The 17,260-nt window shown below is 48.0% G+C and overlaps 1 pseudogene across 1 annotated transcript; it reads left to right on the top strand.

Annotated features, from left to right (window-relative positions):
* The first annotated feature begins 10,791 nt into the window (after positions 1-10,791).
* LOC311582821 (large ribosomal subunit protein eL32-like) lies at positions 10,792-11,380 on the top strand (annotated as a pseudogene). Its single transcript has one exon. The product of its transcript is annotated as a large ribosomal subunit protein eL32-like (transcript).
* The last annotated feature ends 5,880 nt before the right edge of the window (positions 11,381-17,260 follow it).

The following is a 17,260-nucleotide window of genomic DNA, read 5'->3' as shown; positions in this document are numbered from 1 at the left end:
ACACTTGGGATCAAAGCAAACACATGTTTACATAACATAACCAAAGCCCCCACTACGTGTGTGTGTGTACTGTACATACATGCGTACTCTGTTCTCAAACCAGCCATCTCTCTGCACCAGCCTCCCAAGTGCTGGGATCACAACCGCGCTGACTCAAGTTTACTCTCCCTTTCTGTTCCCTTCCCTTCCTACTTCCGGGTGTGATTAGCTTCCAATCAGCTCGACTCTAGTCAAGCCCACAATCTTCCTTTTGGTCCTGATGGAGCCCTATAAAGGAGGGAACATAGTTCTGAGGATGTTTGTCAAGTAGCTAACACAAGTTCCTTCCTCTACATCACTACTGAGTGTGATCATCCTACCCAACAGATACAGTGACTAAGAAACAATAAAATTAACTGCCCAAGGTCCTACAGCAGAGCCAGGCTGAGCTGTAAAGTCACAGCTGCAAGTCAAGGCCTTGGGGGTGGAGGGCAACTACTCTTGGTTGAGAGACGCTACTAACCATTGCTTGGTTTGTATTATGTGTGTTTGGGTGGCGCTAGGGACCAACACATGCTAGGAGTTTGTTCCACCGCTGAACTACGTCCCCCATCCCTACAGCTGAGAGTCGGACTCATTGGTTTCCAAGGCTACATTCCTTTCCCTGGCCACGCCACTGTTTTCTGAACAGGTCAAAGGACTGCAACTCAAAGAGCACACTCAGCTTTTAGAGGGCCCCGGGATTACCCATGTTGGAGGACATCCGGGACTCAGGAGAGAGAGGCAGGCAGATCCCTGAGTTCAAGGTCAGCCTGCTCTATAATTAAATCCCCAGCACCATGAACTAAGCAAAACAAGCAATGCATGTGGAGAGTTAGGACACTAGCTGACTGTCATATTCCAAAGTCAGAGTCTACTGGTTATGTTTATTTTGAGCTCTTCAGCTGAGAGCAGGACACAGGAAAGGAAGAAAGAAAAAATGGGTTTTAATCAGACAGCCAGGGACAATTTGTCTACTCACATGGAATCAAATGAGAGAAACTCAGGAAAGCTCTGTTGCAAGTCTCTTAATATCACAAATAAGAATGAGTCCTAGAAAGGTCAAGTGACTGGCCAAGTTCACGCAGCCAGTCCATGGCAGAGCCCACACAGGAGGCTCTAGTCCTCATCCCAACTCACCAATCCTGCCCCAGCTTCCCCTGAGCTGACCTGGGACCCGCAATTCTCAGCCTGGCCCTGGCCTCTTCCCTCAGGCCCTCCCTCTCCCCTCTCCCCTCTCCCCTGCTTTTCCACAGTGTTTGGCTTTGATCTGCCTGGGTTGCTTCAGCCTCAGGCTACCCACCACCCTGCTTGCCACAAGAATCCTGTCCTAGTCTCCGAACAGGTTTGACAGGCAGATGACGGTAGGAATGAGAAGATCTGCTCCCAGGCTGGGCCTCTCTTGCGGGGCGGGCGGGCTTGCTCTTCAGGTAGAGCCAGGAAGCCACAGAAGCTGTAAGCATCTGTCCCCTCCCTGCTCCGTCTCGGGCTTGCCACGCCTACCTGTGAGGAAGGGACGCCCAGTGCTTAAAGAGAGATGCCTCCCAGCCCCCTTTCTCCATCTGACCTCAAACCTGAAGCTCTCCCTCAAAACAGCCTTTGACATTCTCGAAACTTCCCATGTCTTCTCACTGTTGTGTGCTCCCTCCCACTCCCCTGTCCCCCGCCGGTCCCCATCTAAATCACAGCCTCGCAGGACTGTTTGTACTTCGGGGCAGATGGTGTCCTCAGGAAGCCCCTGACCAAAAGGGATCTGGAGTGGCAGGGTGGTTTGGAGGTGCTGGCAGGGCACACACAGGCCCCTTCTTCATCCCTAGCATGTTTTTGCTCTTCTCTGCCTGGTGAGTCAGCACCGCAGGGCCACACACAAGGCTCCCATTCAGGGCTCAGCTTCCTTCTGCTATAACTCAGATCTTGGCATCTCTCCCTCCCTCATTCTCTATGTGAGCCTTATTCTCTCCATGGGAAAACTCTGCTCCCTGCCCCGGGCCTCCTCACATCAACCACCCCCCACCCCCCTACCCCACCCCCCCCCACCCCCCACCCCCGCCCACTCCCAGGCACCCACACCAGTCCACATTCCTTACTCTGGCTTTCTGGAAATCAATAAGCCCAGCTGTATATAGACATACAAGACACAGAACGAAATAGAAATGGCACATGAGTGACTCCTCATTTGCATATCCAATGGAGATTTGTTAATGGGCTGGCATATGTCTATGATCCCAAGTTGAAGGCCAGCCTGGGCTACATTACAAGATACTATCTAAAAGGAAATAAATGCAGATGAAAACGAGGTGATTGTTTCTGCTGGCTCTTATGTAACCCTGAGCTGGATCTAGAAACACACACACACACACACACACACACACACACCACCTTGTGTCTGCCCCTCGTTTATTCAGTATATGGTAATCACCTGCTAAGAGCTGCAGTGTACACTTTGGTGGTGGGATCAGTCTCACAGAAGGGACATCTCACAGTAATGCAGGCCAAGACACAGTAGGTGTCTCAGATAGGTTAGGGTTGGGGACTGTCCAAGAGCCTCAGAGGAGAGCAGGATTAGAGCCTTAAGAAAAGGCAAATAATTTACAGATAGAAGGGAGAAGGGGTCTTGGTTTGCGTGGGTGAGATATAGCTGCACTGTATACAGGAAAGGTTTGCAAAAGGAATTTGGACCACAAGAGACATTGTCATAATCTGTGGAACCCTGATAAGTGACAATCTGGGCTATCTTATCATGGCATGAGTAAGGGTAGCTTGTCTCTTCTTCATGTGGGTTTGCTCTGTAGCCCACAGCAGCTACTCTGTAAGTTATCTGCCCTTGTCCATCAGTTGCAGGGCAGGGAGGACGAGCTTGCTCGGCTGGATTAGAGGACGCTGGTTCTGACGCCACTCTTGGGTGCAAATGCCAAGCAGGCTCCTCCCAGGCTGGCAGCCTCACCCTGTTCCCAAAACCTGGGTTGCTCGCGCCCCCTGGTGTTTTGGACGTGGACAATCTCTATGGGAAGAGGTGTGCATCAACCTGAGCGACCCAGAGCGATGCGCTCTGCGGCCAGGAGGGGGCGCTGCATCAAAGCCGCCCACAGACAGCTCCCTGTGCGTCTTTGAGGACCAGTCTTTTGCTAGGTAGTAGTTGTGGGTGGAGGGATGGGAGGAGAGGGAGGGACAGAGGATAAAGGGGATGAAAATGATAGAACCACCTCACAGGATTGCTGTGGTCTTGTTTTTGCAGTGCTGGGGTTAAACCTAGTTCTCACACTCACCGGGTAAGTGTAAATGCTGGACCAATGAGCTATATCCCTGGTCTTTTACATACTTTGCAATTTGAGACCGGTTCTTATCAAGTTGTGAAGGCTGGCCTTGAACTTGTGACCCTCTGTCTTATTGTTTGTTTGTGTTTTTTGGGGAGACTAGGTCTCACTCTGTAGGCCAAGCTGGACTCAAACTCATAGTAATCCTCCTTCTGCAGCCTCCCAAATGTAGGATTATGAACTGGGATTACAAGCATGTGTCACCAGGCCTAGTTTCTTTTTCTTTTCTTTTCTTTTTCTTTTTTAAACAGGCTCTCACTCTGTAGCCCAAGATGACCTGGAACTTGCAGTAAGCCTCCTGTTTCACCTCCCAAGAGCTGGGACTCCAAGCATGAGACACTGTGACCAATTTTCATGAACCAAGAAAATAACTGAGAGGCAGCAGCCTGGAGGGAGCACAAAGCATCCATCCATGAAGACGTCCACACCAGTTACTACTCCGTGCCAGGCACCGCCGTAGGCACTTAGAAGAATAAATAGCTTTCTGTGCCTTGGGGATTTTAGATACTGGTGTCTGGTGTCATTTGGACCACAGGCATGATAGCTCTCACCTTGTCTAGTCTCCAAAACAAGTTCCAGGCCACCTACGACTACACAATCAAACCCTTTCTCAAAAAGCAATAAAGAGCCTGGTAGTGGCGACGGCGGTGGTGGTGGTGGTGGTGGTGGTGGCGACGGCGGTGGTGGTGGTGCATGCCTTTAATCCCAGCACTCAGGAGGCAGAGGCAGGCAGATCTCTTTGAGTTTGAGGCCAGCCTGGTCTACAGAGTGAGTTTCAGGACAGCCAGGGCTACACAGGGAAACCTTGTCTCAAAAAACATACAAAACAAAACAATAGGAGAAAGAGTCAGGAAAGTCATGGCTGCAGTTATTGGGTCAGCCAGGTTAGCAGAGATCTCGCAGAGGAAGTGATGCTTGTCTTGTCCCTGTCTTGAAGGAAATGTGAACATGGAGGAACGGGCCAGTAAGACCAACAGAACCAGCTGAAGCACCCAGTGCAACTCCAGCACTGAAACACAGGAAGACTTAAGCACTTAACACTTAAGACTTAAACACACTTAAGACTTAAGTGTGACAAGCACACTTCTGGTAAAGCTAAATTACCATCCCTAGCATAGCTACTTCCAAACCCTAAAGCACCCTTATGTGGTCAGTACATCACTGTAAGATGCAAAAGCAAGCTCAACAGTGCGTTTACAACACTTTTTTTCTTTTCTTTTTGCTCTTTTTCCAATGTTACACTCTTCTCCTTGGAATGATAGTCACATACAATTTTTGAACTGACCTAAAGTTACACTGAGTAAGAAACTATGCTTGCTATGAGGAAATACATCTTTTGTTGTTTGATTGGGGTTTTTTGTTTTGTTTTGTTTTTGTTTTTGTCTGTTTGTCTGTTTTAGACAGGGTCTCACCATGTAACCCTGGCTGGACTGGAACTCAGTATGCAGACCATGATGGCCTCAAACTCAGAGAAATCTTCCTGCCTGTGCCTCTGAAGTACTGGGATTAAAGGCATGCGTGAACCACTATCCATGTTTCTGGTCATATTTTATTTTTTTAAAGAACTTCCTTAGAGGGGCTGAAGATAAGGCTCATCAGTTTAGAACACCTCTTGTAGAGGAACTAGGTTCGATTCCCAGCACTCCAGTTCCTGGGGATCCAACATCCTCTTCTGGCCTCTGAGGGGACCAGGCATACATGTGATGCAGATACATACATGCAGGCAAAACACACATATAAAATTAAATAAATAAATATGTTTTTAAATCTTTAGAGAGAAGTAAAATTGTATAGATCTAAAACTCCCTTCTCCACCAAGAAAGAAAGAGCATCAGAGAAGGACTAAGGACAAGCCAAGAAAAAAGGTTTGGTTTTTTTTTCCCCTCTTGATCTACAGAGGAAAGTTAATTGCAAATAATTGCAACAATGTACTCACTTGTGTATGTTTACATGCATTTGCATTATTATGTATAAGATAAATGAATTCTGGGTTGTTTTTATTATTATAAGTTTATAAGATGTTCACACTACTAGGGAAACAGTTTATACTTAAAGAGGGAGTAAAACCCAAATCATATAGGATGTTCCAATTTGTTTCCATTTTGAGAAAGGGTTGCATGTATCCCAAGCTAGCCTTGAGTTTACTATGTAGCCAAGGATGACCTTGACATTTCTGCTCCCCTGGTGGTTCTCCTACGTGTCTGATGCCACCCGATCTAACTGACCACGTCAGAGAATCTCTTCTAGGAAATTATCCTGGACCAACAGTGCTTTGCTATTCATGGCTGCCTGCTGGGTTGTCAAGCCACAGGAGTCTGCTACTGCTTACAGCCTGCACATCCATTGGCTCCTGTGTGTTCTCGTCTGGCCATAAAAGCAACATTTCATATTTAAAATAATAGCTATCAGGCTGGAGAGGTAACACAGAGGTTAAGAACACTGGCTGTTCAAGGTCCTGAGTTCAATTCCCAACAACCACATAGTGCCTCATAATCATCTATAATGAGATCTGGTGCCCTCTTCTGGCCTGATTGCTCACATGCAGGCAGAGCACTGCCTACATAATAAATAAATCTTTAAAAAATAATATCTGTCAAAGGCAGTGAGACTGCACAGTGGTAAAGGTGCTTGTTGCCAAGCCAAACAGCTAAGTTAAATATTCTTTTTATTTTCTTTTTTTTAAGATTTATTTACGTATTACATATACAATGTTCTGTTTGCATGTATACCTGCAAACCAGAAGAGGGCATCAGATCTCATTGTAGATGGTTGTGAGGCACCATGTGGTTGCTGAGAATTCAACTCAAGACCTCTGGAAGAGCAGACAGTGCTCTTAACCACTGAGCCATCTCTCCAGCCTCTGAATTAAATCCCCAGAATCTACATGGTAGAAGAGGAAAACCAACTCTGACCTCCTTCATAGGAGGAAATCCTTGCCGACTATATATCTGTCGAAGGGTTCATATAGGGAACATGCAATGAACTAAAGCAAAACAAAACGAGAGCTAGAAAGATGACTCAGAACCGGGCGTGATGGCGCACGTCTTTAATCCCAGCACTCGGGAGGCAGAGGCAGGCGGATCGCTGTAAGTTCGAGGACAGCCGGGTCTACAAAGTGAGTCCAGGACATCCAAAGCTACACAGAGAAACCCTGTCTCAAAAAACCAAAAAAATAATAAATAAATAAATAAAAAGAAGAAGACTCATGAGCTAGGAGGCCTTGCTCTGCCATCACCATTCACCTCCACAAATGCCTGGAACTGTAGATCAGAGCGGGCAGAGACAAATGAACCACTGGGGCTTGCTGCCCCCTACCCCAGCTGAGACAGGAACCCTGGGACTAGGAAGAGACCCTGTCTCAAAGGAATAGGCAGAGAGTAACAAGGGAAAACACCTCGTGCCCTCTTCTGGTCCCCTCAAACGCCTGTATACACACACGTGCGTCCATACACTCACACAGAAGCATACAAATGTTTGTTAAAACCCAAAGAACAAATCCCTGGTTGAAGCACAAATTCTCAAAAGAAAAAATAAATAAAAGTCACCAATAAGTGTTTTAAAAATGGTTCAACGTCCTTAGCCAGCAAGGAAAATGTAAATACTTTGAGGTTCTATTCGCCCCAGTCAGAATGGCTGTGATCAAGAGGGCAGATGACACCAAATGCTGGCAAGGAACGGAGGAATGGGGGACCCTTAGTCACTGTGGGAATGTCAGCTTGTGTAACCACCAAGGGAATCCTCGAGAAGGCCTCTCAAAATACTAAAAATATCACTGCCCCTATGGCCTAGCTGTTCTGTTCCTGGGCATACTCCCAAAGGACTCCGTATCCTACCGCACAGACACGGACGCACCCATGCTGTTCTAGTCACAATAGCTGGGATACGGGATCAGCCTAGATGTCTGTCAGTCAATGAGTGGATCCTAAAAACATGATACATAGATATCCTGCTTGGCTTTTTTTTTTTTTTTTTTTTGGTCAACTCTACTCAAGCTAAAGTTAGCTGGCAAGAGGAACTCTGGTTAAGAAAATGCCTCCCAAATGGCCTGTAGGCAAGTTGGTAGGGCATGTTCTTAATTAACGAAGATTGATGGGTGAAGACCCAGGTCACTTATGGGAAGTACCATGCCTGGGCAGGTGGTCCTGAGTTGTATAAGAAAACGGGGCTGAGCAACCAGTAAGCAGCACCCCCCTTTGGCTTCTGTGTCAGTCCCTGCCTCCAGCTTCTTGCCCCGACTTTTCTTGGTGATGAAGTATGACTTAAGAGTTGTAAGATAGGGGCTGGAGAGACGGCTCAGTGGTTAAGAGCACCGCCTGCTATTCCAGAGGTCCTGAGTTCAATTCCCAGTAACCACATGGCTCCTGACCATCTATACTGGAGTCTGATGCCCTCTTCTACCCTGCAGGTGTACATGAAGATAGAGCACTCGTACATAGAATAAAAAATCAAAATTTAAAAAGAGTTGTAAGATAAAATGAGCCCCTTTCCTTCAGACCAGTGCCAGCTACAGTGCTAGCAGAGGGTTCAGCAGTGGCATCCCTCAATGGTTTAAGCCATGATGCCCTTTGGTTTTTGTTTGTTTGTTAATGGTCTTTTATATATATATAAAAAGATTTATTTATTATTATGTATACAGTGTTCTGTCTGCATGTACACCTGCAGGCCAGAAAAGGGCATCAGATCTCATTATAGATGGTTGTGAGCCACCATGTGGTTGCTGGGAATTGGACTCAGGACCTTTGGAAGAGCAGGCAGTGCTCTTAACTACTGAGCCATCTCTCCAGCCCTATTAATGATCTTTTTATTGGGGGAAAAGAATAGCATTTACAACTTGGAATGGATGGAATCTCTTGAGCAGCAGTGTTGATGGTTGTGCTGAAGGCCACAGCTGCAGCCTATTCTGCCAACTCTGGCTGATGGTTGAAAAGGTGTTAAAAAACAGAGTCTAAAGATGCTCCTTCGTGTGGCTGGTGACAGCCTGGCATTCGTTTCCCTATGGTACAAGGCATGCAGCACTGAGCCAACACACTAGTTTATCTTTGACCCCTTTCTCTGCACATCATCCTGCAGTAAACAAATTTTGAACGTGTTTGTTTTCAGTAAAGCTGCTATTGATAACTTATACTAACAAGCTGACCCCATATGAACAAGCTTTGACTCTGTTTTTCCATTTAAAAAAATTTTTTTAATACAAATGTCTGAGTGTGCTCAACTGTCAAGCTACATGCATGGAAGACTGGCCAGCCCAAACACTGCATTAATCATGAGCAAATGGAACGCTAAGGAGTCCACAAAGTGCCTCCTTATCATTAAGGCAGTACAAGTATTTATACTGTAAAACTGATATAGCGCCTGATCAGAGGGGACAGAGCCACCAACCAATACTCACAGAGTCTGCAAGGAGACAGAAAGTTCCTTGACAATCAGTTTTGCTCTCTAGAAACAAAATGAATAAATTAGCTTTTTTTTTCCTTTTTTTGCAAGAAGCCAGGAAAAGATTCACTTTGATTTGGGGGGAGGGGTTCGAGACAGGGTTTCTCTGTGTAGCCTTGGTGTCCTGGACTTGCTTTGTAGACCAGGTTGGCCTCGAACTCAGAGAGTCACCTGCCTCTGCCTCCCGAGTGCTGGGATTAAAGGCGTGTGCCACCACCACCTGGCTAAAATGAGGTCTGCATCTTAAAGTCACTATTTGTAGGAATTCTTTGTGGTTGCCTTGTCATCTGCAGTGACGGAAATCAAAAGCTGTCGGTTGGTCCTGGTGGCCGCATGCCTGTAATCCCAGTATGCAGGGAAGCAGAGGCAGGTGGGTCTCTGTGAGAGTTTGAGGCCAGCCTGGTCTACAGAGTGAGTCCAGGATAGCTAAGGCTACACAGAGAAACCCTATCTCAGAAAAAACAGAAGAAAGAAAGAGGGAGAGAGAGGGAGAAGGAGGGGAAGGGAGAAGGAGGGAGGAAGGGGAGAGAGGGAGAGAGAGGAAGAGAGAGAGAGAGAGAGAGAGAGAGAGAGAGAGAGAGAGAGAGAGAGAGAAACCTAAAGCTTCAGAAAAGTGGGTATACCTGGAAGATGCCTTATCAAGTAAGATTCCCTAGGCTCAGAAAGACAAGTACTTCCTATCTTCTTTCCTATGCTGATCCTAGCTTCTGATATTTATATGTGTGTGTTCAGTTTTGCTGTGGCCCCAAAATAGCTTCTTACAGCTGAATGGGTATTTTCATTCTCCAGTCAGTAGCTGATGGACATGGAGGATAATTAAAAGTGCAAAGTGGTACAGTCATTTCAAAGAACCTTTCTGTAGTATTATGAAAATTTAGGATATGCAAGCCCTTGGACCTTGCTGATTCATTTCTGGAGATCCATTAAGTGTATTTACCCCCAAACATATATGCAATATCAATGGTAAATCTAGACATTCATCAACAGGAGAATAGTAAATTATTAGATTTCTACAACTGGGAATTTGTGGTAATTACAAAATGTATAATGATAACTTAGGAACTTTTATATTAAATTTTCATAACAATAGGACATTAATATCATTGAGTTTATCACTGCTAAATTTTTTGTTTGTATTTTGATACAGAGTGTCATGTAATCCAGGACTACCAAAAAATAAATAAATAAAAATAATAAATTAAAAAAAATTTTTTTAAAAAGAAGGAGAAAAAAAAAAAAAAAGAATCCAGGACTAGGGGCTGGAGAGATGGCTCAGAGGTTAAGTGCACTGACTGCTTTTCCGGAGGTCCTGAGTCCAATTCTCAGCAACCACATAGTGACTCACAATCATCTATAATATGATCTGATGCCCTCTTCTAACCTGCACGTGTACATGCAAGCAGAGTACTGTATACATAATAATAAATAAATAAATCTTTTTTTTTTTAAAAAGAGTCCAGGACTAAGAATCATTATGTAGTTGAAGATGAACTTGAATTTCTGACCCTTCTGACTCTACTTCCCAAGTGCTAAGATTATAGGACTATACCATCAAGTCACGCTTATTTTATGCCCTGGCCATCCTGAAACTCACTTTGTAGACCAGACTGGTCTTGAATTTACAAAGCTCCTCCTGTCTCTGCCTCCAGAGTGCTGGAAGTGAAGGCATGCACTACACCCAACTTCAAGCCAGATTTATTATTGCTAATTTTATCTATCTATTTATCTATCTATCTATCTATCTATCTGCCTACCCACTGCACATGTACATGTGTGTGTTGCATCTGTACCATGATGCGCATATGGCAGTAAAAAAACAACTCTTTCATTTTGTTTTGGTTTGTTTTTTTGAGACAGGGTTTTTCCATGTAGCCTTGGCTGTCCTGGACTCTCTTTGTAGACCAGGCTGGCCTCGAACTCACAGAGATTCACCTGCTTCTGCCTCCCAAGTGCTGGGATTACAGGCATGCGTCACCACTATGGGCTTCAAAGGACAACTTTTTAAGAGTCAGTTCTCGGCCATCTGCTTTGTGGCATCATGGCTGCCCTCTGGCCTCTGGTGAAGCCCAAGATGGTAAAAAAGAGGACCAAGAAATTCATCAGGCACCTGTCAAACCGATGTGTCAAAATTAAGCAAAACTGGCAGAAACCCAGATGTATCAACAACAGGGTATGGAGAAGATTCAAGGGCTGGATCCTGATGCCCAGCATTGGTTATGGGAGCTACAAGAAGACCAAGCACACGCTGCCTAGTGGCTTCCGGAAGTTTCTGGCCTACAATGTCAAGGAGCTGGAAGCGCTGCTGATGTGCAACAAATCTTTCTGTGCTGAGGTTGCTCACAGTGTTTCCTCTAAGAATGGAAAAGCATCGTAGAAAGAGCGGCACAGCTGGCCATCAGAGTCACCCATCCCAACGCCAGGCTACGCAGCGAAGAAAATGAGTAGATGGCTTGAGTGTATGTTTTATTTGTGTTTAAATAAAACCACAAAAACTGCCAAAAAAAAAAAAGTCAGTTCCCTCCTACCTTATAGGTTGGTGGCAGACACCTTTATCTGCTGAGCAATCTCACAAAATTGCTAATTTCAATTGAGCAAAAACTGCTTTCATAAACAGATTTCCTCCTAATATCCTCACTATTTTATTTTCCAGGCTCCATTATGGAAATAATATTCCCCAGCACAGTACAAGAAGAGACAAAAGGAACGCATTTTCAGCAGGATGTGGTCATGCACACGGATAATCCCAGCACACGGTGGACTAAGGCAGAAAAGTTGAAAGTTCAAGGCCAGTCTGAACTGAACAGCAAGAAGCCACTCCCCACCCCCCCCCACACTCTCAGATGGAATTTGTCTGATATTTTTCTCTTGATTGCTCATGACACTAGGACTACAGAAGAGATCACAGAGGAGGAAATCCTGACACTACCGTTTCCATAATTTTGCCTTTTGCCAGAAATGCAGGGTTGGAATCACAGCTTTTCAGATCCACTTCTTTCTGCTAGTAACAATGTACATTGGAAGCCCCTCCGTGCCCGTCGATCGCTCATTTTCTTTTATCATTAAAAAACGGTTCATCCTTCACATGTGCAGCTCATGTACCCACTCACCTCGGAGGGGCGTGTTGGTTGCTTACCAACCTTGGCAGCTACGGAGAGAGCAGCTTTTTGTGTGGCCAATCCAGTGAGGGCAATTGCTTGATTACATGGTTAGCGTATATAGCATTTCCTATGAAGTTTCTCAAGTCACTGGGCCGGTTTACCATGGTAAAATTCATTTTCCCATGCACACTCCATAGCTGTGTTGTATTCGTTGGAAAGATATCAGAACGCACAGGCCACATTTAGGGACTAGAATTATTCTTCGTGTCGTTGAGGGTGCAGTGTCTACCTACATGGGAGATCTGTCCTTTCCTATTCATTCATTCATTCATTCATTCATTCGGTTGTTTATTTATATGAGCTCAGCCCCGTGGATATTTGCTTTGTGCTTTGAATTACTATCCAGAACTGTTTTTATTGTGTTGCTCGTGGTCGCTTGGGCCATCAGGAGCTTTATCAGTTGGTCCCTGAGTGCATACTAATCTAACAGGGGTGACAGTAACCCACCCAAACAAAAGCTCTTTGGGGGAACCTAGGTAATAGTTGTGTATCTAAGACCAAGAAGTCTGAGACCCACTGGGGATCCTTCGCCTAACCTGGTTCCAGGTGCGTTTGGTTTTACAAGAAAGGGCTCTGGTTTTGGCGGAACCCCTGAACATTACCCTCTCACCCTCTCTGGAACACCTTCTCCTTTTCTGAAAGCCAGGGATCCCCCCCACCAAAGGCAGTTCGGCCCTCCTGTCCTTCCAGAGCACGCCACGGCGGGGCGCCCTGAGCACGGGGTGCAGTCTAGCCAGCCGCGCGCGTCTCTGAGGGCAGGGCGCCTGGCCTCGCTCAGCTCTGTCTCCACCGAGCCTGAGCCAGGCGGCTTGCTTCAACCCTGGGTCTGTGGCGTTTCTCTGGGCCACGTCCGCGGGGTGTGACGCCCGGAACACAACGATCGTGGTCGGTGAGACCCACTGCCCTCGAGACCAGCGAGAGTGGTTGGTGTGCTCCACTCCCCTCGGTGCCCTCCAATCCTCTGCGGCCCATTTTGGCAGACGGCAGCGTGATGCTCCGGGCCCCGACCCCGCCCTTCTGTCTTCCGTCCTAGCTTTCTGTGCCGGGCAGACCCTTAGCCAACGCACCAAAAGCCAGCGATAAACAGCTGCAGCTGGAGACCCGGCTAATTGATACAATAAGTTCTGTAATTGCCTCGAAAATAAGGTAATGATTTGGCAGAGGGAATGCTTTGATCTTATCAGACCACGGAGATCTCTCCAAGGAAAATTCAGGGACTGGTTGGAGGCTTCCAATTTGGAGTGGAAAGCCGAGGGCCAGCCTGCCCTTCCCCCACGGTCCCTATGTCCTTCTGGAAGTTCTGGGGTTTTCAAGAAGGGATTGCCAAGTCCTTCTGAGATGACTGAAGAGTACACACAGTTAGGTCGTGGGATATACGTTGACGAGGGATGGATTCTGGACTGTTCGGGAACCAGAGTATGGCTGAAATGCACAATCCAGTCCCGGAGAAGTTGCAGAAGAGACTGGAATGGAGCTGGGAGGCGAGCTTGGCCCAAGCTTCGGACTCTTTTCACACAGGGAGGGTTGCTGATTTGGACTTTACAGGCAGGAGGGAGTACGAGAGAGAGAGAGAGAGAGAGAGAGAGAGAGAGAGAGAGAGAGAGAGAGAGAGAGAGAGAACCTTGTGTGCCCTGCCTCTTCAAGAATTCATACACACACACACACACACACACACACACACACACACACACCACAGCGCTGTGGGTGTCCCTGCCTGGCAGAGGCCCCAGCACAAAGAGGATTAGAGCGATGAGCTAATCTGGTTTGTATCCAGACATGGCCCCAGAAAGGGACCCTGTCTACACTGCTGTTTAAGGGAGTGGAGGAGTAACGAATCGTCTGTCCTTTGAGGGGCTTGACGGCTGACCATACCAAACCTCTCCCCACTGGCATCCCTAAGACACCAGAGTCCAGGATTCGGGGTCAAATTTAGGAAGCGGAGAGGCAGAGGCCTTGGGGTATAACAGGATGGGGTATGCTGCAAGGGAGAAGAAAGACGGGAAGTTCCACAAAAGAAACTGGCTCTCCACTCCACTTGTTCCACCAGTGGGGAACTGAGGCCCGAGGTGGGAAAGTGACTTAGAATCTTGTAAATAGTCCATAACTACTGGATTGAAGGAAGAGAGCATTTAAAAAAAAAAAAGATTTATTTATTTATTTATTATTTGTATAGTAAGTATTCTGCCCGCATGTGTGCCTGTACACCAGAAGAGGGCACCAGATCTCATTGTAGATGGTTGTGAGCCACCCTGTGGTTGCTGGGAATTTAACTCAGGACCTTTGGGAGGACAGACAGTGCTCTTAACCTCTAAGCCATCTCTCCAGCCCAGAAGAAAGCATTAAAAAAAAAAAATCTTTTCTGGCCGTTGTATTGCAAGAACAGAAGGGCAACGGGGTAGGCGAGAACACATATATCAGAGAACACACAGAGGCAAGTAGACAGGTACCCAGAAAGATTTAGAAAGCCTCAGCAGGACTTTTGTTTGTTTGGTTGGTTGGTTGGTTTTCAAAAGACATGGAGAAAAAGCTGGAGAAGAGATGTGGGGGGAGGGGCAGGGGCGGGGGGGGGGGTGGGCAGTGGAGAGACAGGGAGACAAGAGACAGACACAGAGAGCCCAGCCCAGAGATAGCCAAAGTGACAGAACTGAAAAGGAGGGACAGAGACCTTGAGGCTGCACAGAAAGAAAAGCCAGACAAATGAGGACAGGGGAGCAAACCTAGAGACGGGCATAAGAGTAGACACAGAAAGACAAACCCAAGAGAATAGCACCCCAGAGAAGAGATGGGGAGAAAGCAGGAGACCTGAGGAAGGCCGTGTGAGAGGGGGTGATGGCGGCTCTGCAGGTTTTGGCTCACCGGGAGCAATCTAACATCCAGGTCACTCTGGGACTCCGAACAAGCAGTGGGCAAGAGAGAGTTCAGGGCTTAGCGTACTTGATGCAGGCCCATTGGGAAAGGGGTTGAAGGCAAGATGGGGACCTTCCTTTGAGGAGAGGCTGGTCAGGGACCACCCAGGATCCCAGTAGCACACCCTGGGCCACCTGCCCAGGAGAGTCCCTCAGCCTGCCCAGTGCCGGGATCCAGTCTCCCTAGAGCTCAAGTGTGAAGACTCCAGCTCACCCACAAGGCCCCACCTCCCTTTGTTTCCTCCCTCCTCGGCCCTCTAGGGACATGCTTGCTCTGTTTAGCCACTTGCTAACTGGAAGGAAAGGGATGCTGTCCCACAAAGCCCCTCCCTGCGCCCCCAGCCTCCCCACCCCCCCCCCCCAGCCTGACCGGCCTAGCGACTTCGAGACACGGTCCATGTCTTGCCTGGCAGCTCATAAATACCAAGCAGAGAGGCCAGCAGAGGCTGTGTAACAAGCCTAGATCCCCACTCCTTCTCCTTTAAAACTCCTTGGGTTCTCAGGCTCCCCTCCTTTCCCCAGACACCTTCGCGTGGCGTAGCAGGGCATGGTGTGAACCTAGCCCCAGTTCAAATAAGACCTGCCTCAGTCTGCAAAGAAAAAGGAAAGGCATCTGGGGGCCCCTGGTGTAAGTAACAAGCTCAGGAATTCCTTGATTTTCATCCAACATCATCCCCCCCCCACTCCAGCCCCTTCTTGGCCTTTCTCTCTCTGCTCATTACCATCCACACCACCTCCCACCCACCGGGAAAGAGAAGGTCATCGCCAACCAGGGCCCAGGGAAAGGGGGCTTTCAGGAAGATGGGCCAGGGTGGAGTCAGAGCTGTTTACACACCCCAGCTTCCCTTAGCTCATCTCCACTCCCATCCAAAGGCCAGGAACAATCCAAAGCCGTTCAGCCACACTCGAGCCGAGCACAAAGTAAAGGCGGAATCTTAACCCTAAGCGGCCTCGGTAGAGATCAGAGCGTGAAGTGTGAGCTGCTCTCTTTACGGAATCATCTGGAAAAGGACGGGAGGCTGTGTGGTTCCACTGCTAGGTAGAGAGGTGACCCGGAAGCTATCTGCAGAAGGTCCCAAGGAATTCGGGAGTGTGTGTGTGTGTGTGTGTGTGTGTGCGTGCGTGCATTGGGGAGGTAGGATGGGGGGGCAGCCTACCTATATGGCATACAGCCTTGAACCCGAACAGAGCTCAGACACCACCTAAAGGACTTCTTCTTCCGTGTCCACTAGGATGCCCTCATCACTGGTAAGCACATAGCAGGTGCTTACCAAGTGTGGCCTGACACCATGCAGGGTCTCCAGGCCAGTGTCTGACTCTCAGATCAGAGGCTTCTCCTGCAGGTGAGTGGGCTCCCAGAACTCAGGCCTGAGGGGGAGGGGAGAAGCTGGAGGAGTGAGACAGAGCCTCCAGCCTTGACCCTCTTTCTGAAAGTGCCATAATAGGCCCTCGCGTGTCTAGGACCTTGAGGCTGGAAGTTTATTTTGAGATTTGAAGCTCCAAAGTGGCAGATCCCAGAAAACCTCTTCTCTGGCTCCGTATTTGTTCCCTAGTTAAGTGGTTGAGTGCTCTTGCAGTCAGCTGGCTCCTGCAGCCTGGGGATCTGGGGATGGGGAGAGAGGGGGGCAAGGAGTGGAAGGAACAAAGTCTCTTCTGGGTTCCCTGCAACAGGGCAGAGATGGCCTGTAAGCTGTGAAGGGTCTTGTCTCCTCCTCACACCCCCCCCTTCTTCTTGGAGCTGCTGTTTTGGGGGAGTGGGAGCTCCTAAGAAATATACTTTAAGAGTTGAACATCCATGTTGTGCCAAGACCTGGTCCCACTCAGCTATGATGGTAGCCGAAGCCAAAGAAGGGGCCTCAGACATGAGTCCCCCCCTTCCCCCGTGTGGGTGAGTCCACCCAAGGTTAGATGTGATCATCTCCAGCTCCCATCCCACAAGCCCAGGCTCATATGTACAAATAAACACAGGGCCAGAGTCACACCCAGGTCTAAACACACAGGGGAGTCCAGGAGCAGCATCCAAGCTGGAAGACTTAGGCCCTGCAAAGGGGAGGAGCTGGGCTGGGAGGAGGTAAGAGCTGTCCAAGGAGAGGGCTTCTGCCAGAAAGAGCCTAGCCTCACATCACAGTCCCTTACCTGCCCCTCGCAGGGAAACTGGCCTCAGAGTCTCTTCCTCTCTAAAGGCTAATCAGATCTACAGCACTGCAGGAATGTGAGGAGAGGAGGGAAGGCTGCCCAGCTGTGGGAGCTCTCTGAAGTCACCCTATTCCTTTTCCTGGTCTCACCACCACCACCACCACCACCACCACCACCACCACCACCACCACCACCACCACCTCTGCCCCCCCCCACACACACACAGCCCAACGATGGTGGGCACCCTCTCTCCTTCGACCTTAGATCGCCCTCCATTCCTTCATCTGGACTCCAC

This window comes from Acomys minous (assembly GCF_964271855.1).
Source record: "Acomys minous genome assembly, chromosome: 14".
NCBI lineage: Eukaryota > Metazoa > Chordata > Mammalia > Rodentia > Muridae > Acomys > Acomys minous.
Note: the sequence above shows the minus strand (reverse complement) of the source record. Positions and strands in the feature narration are given on the sequence as shown.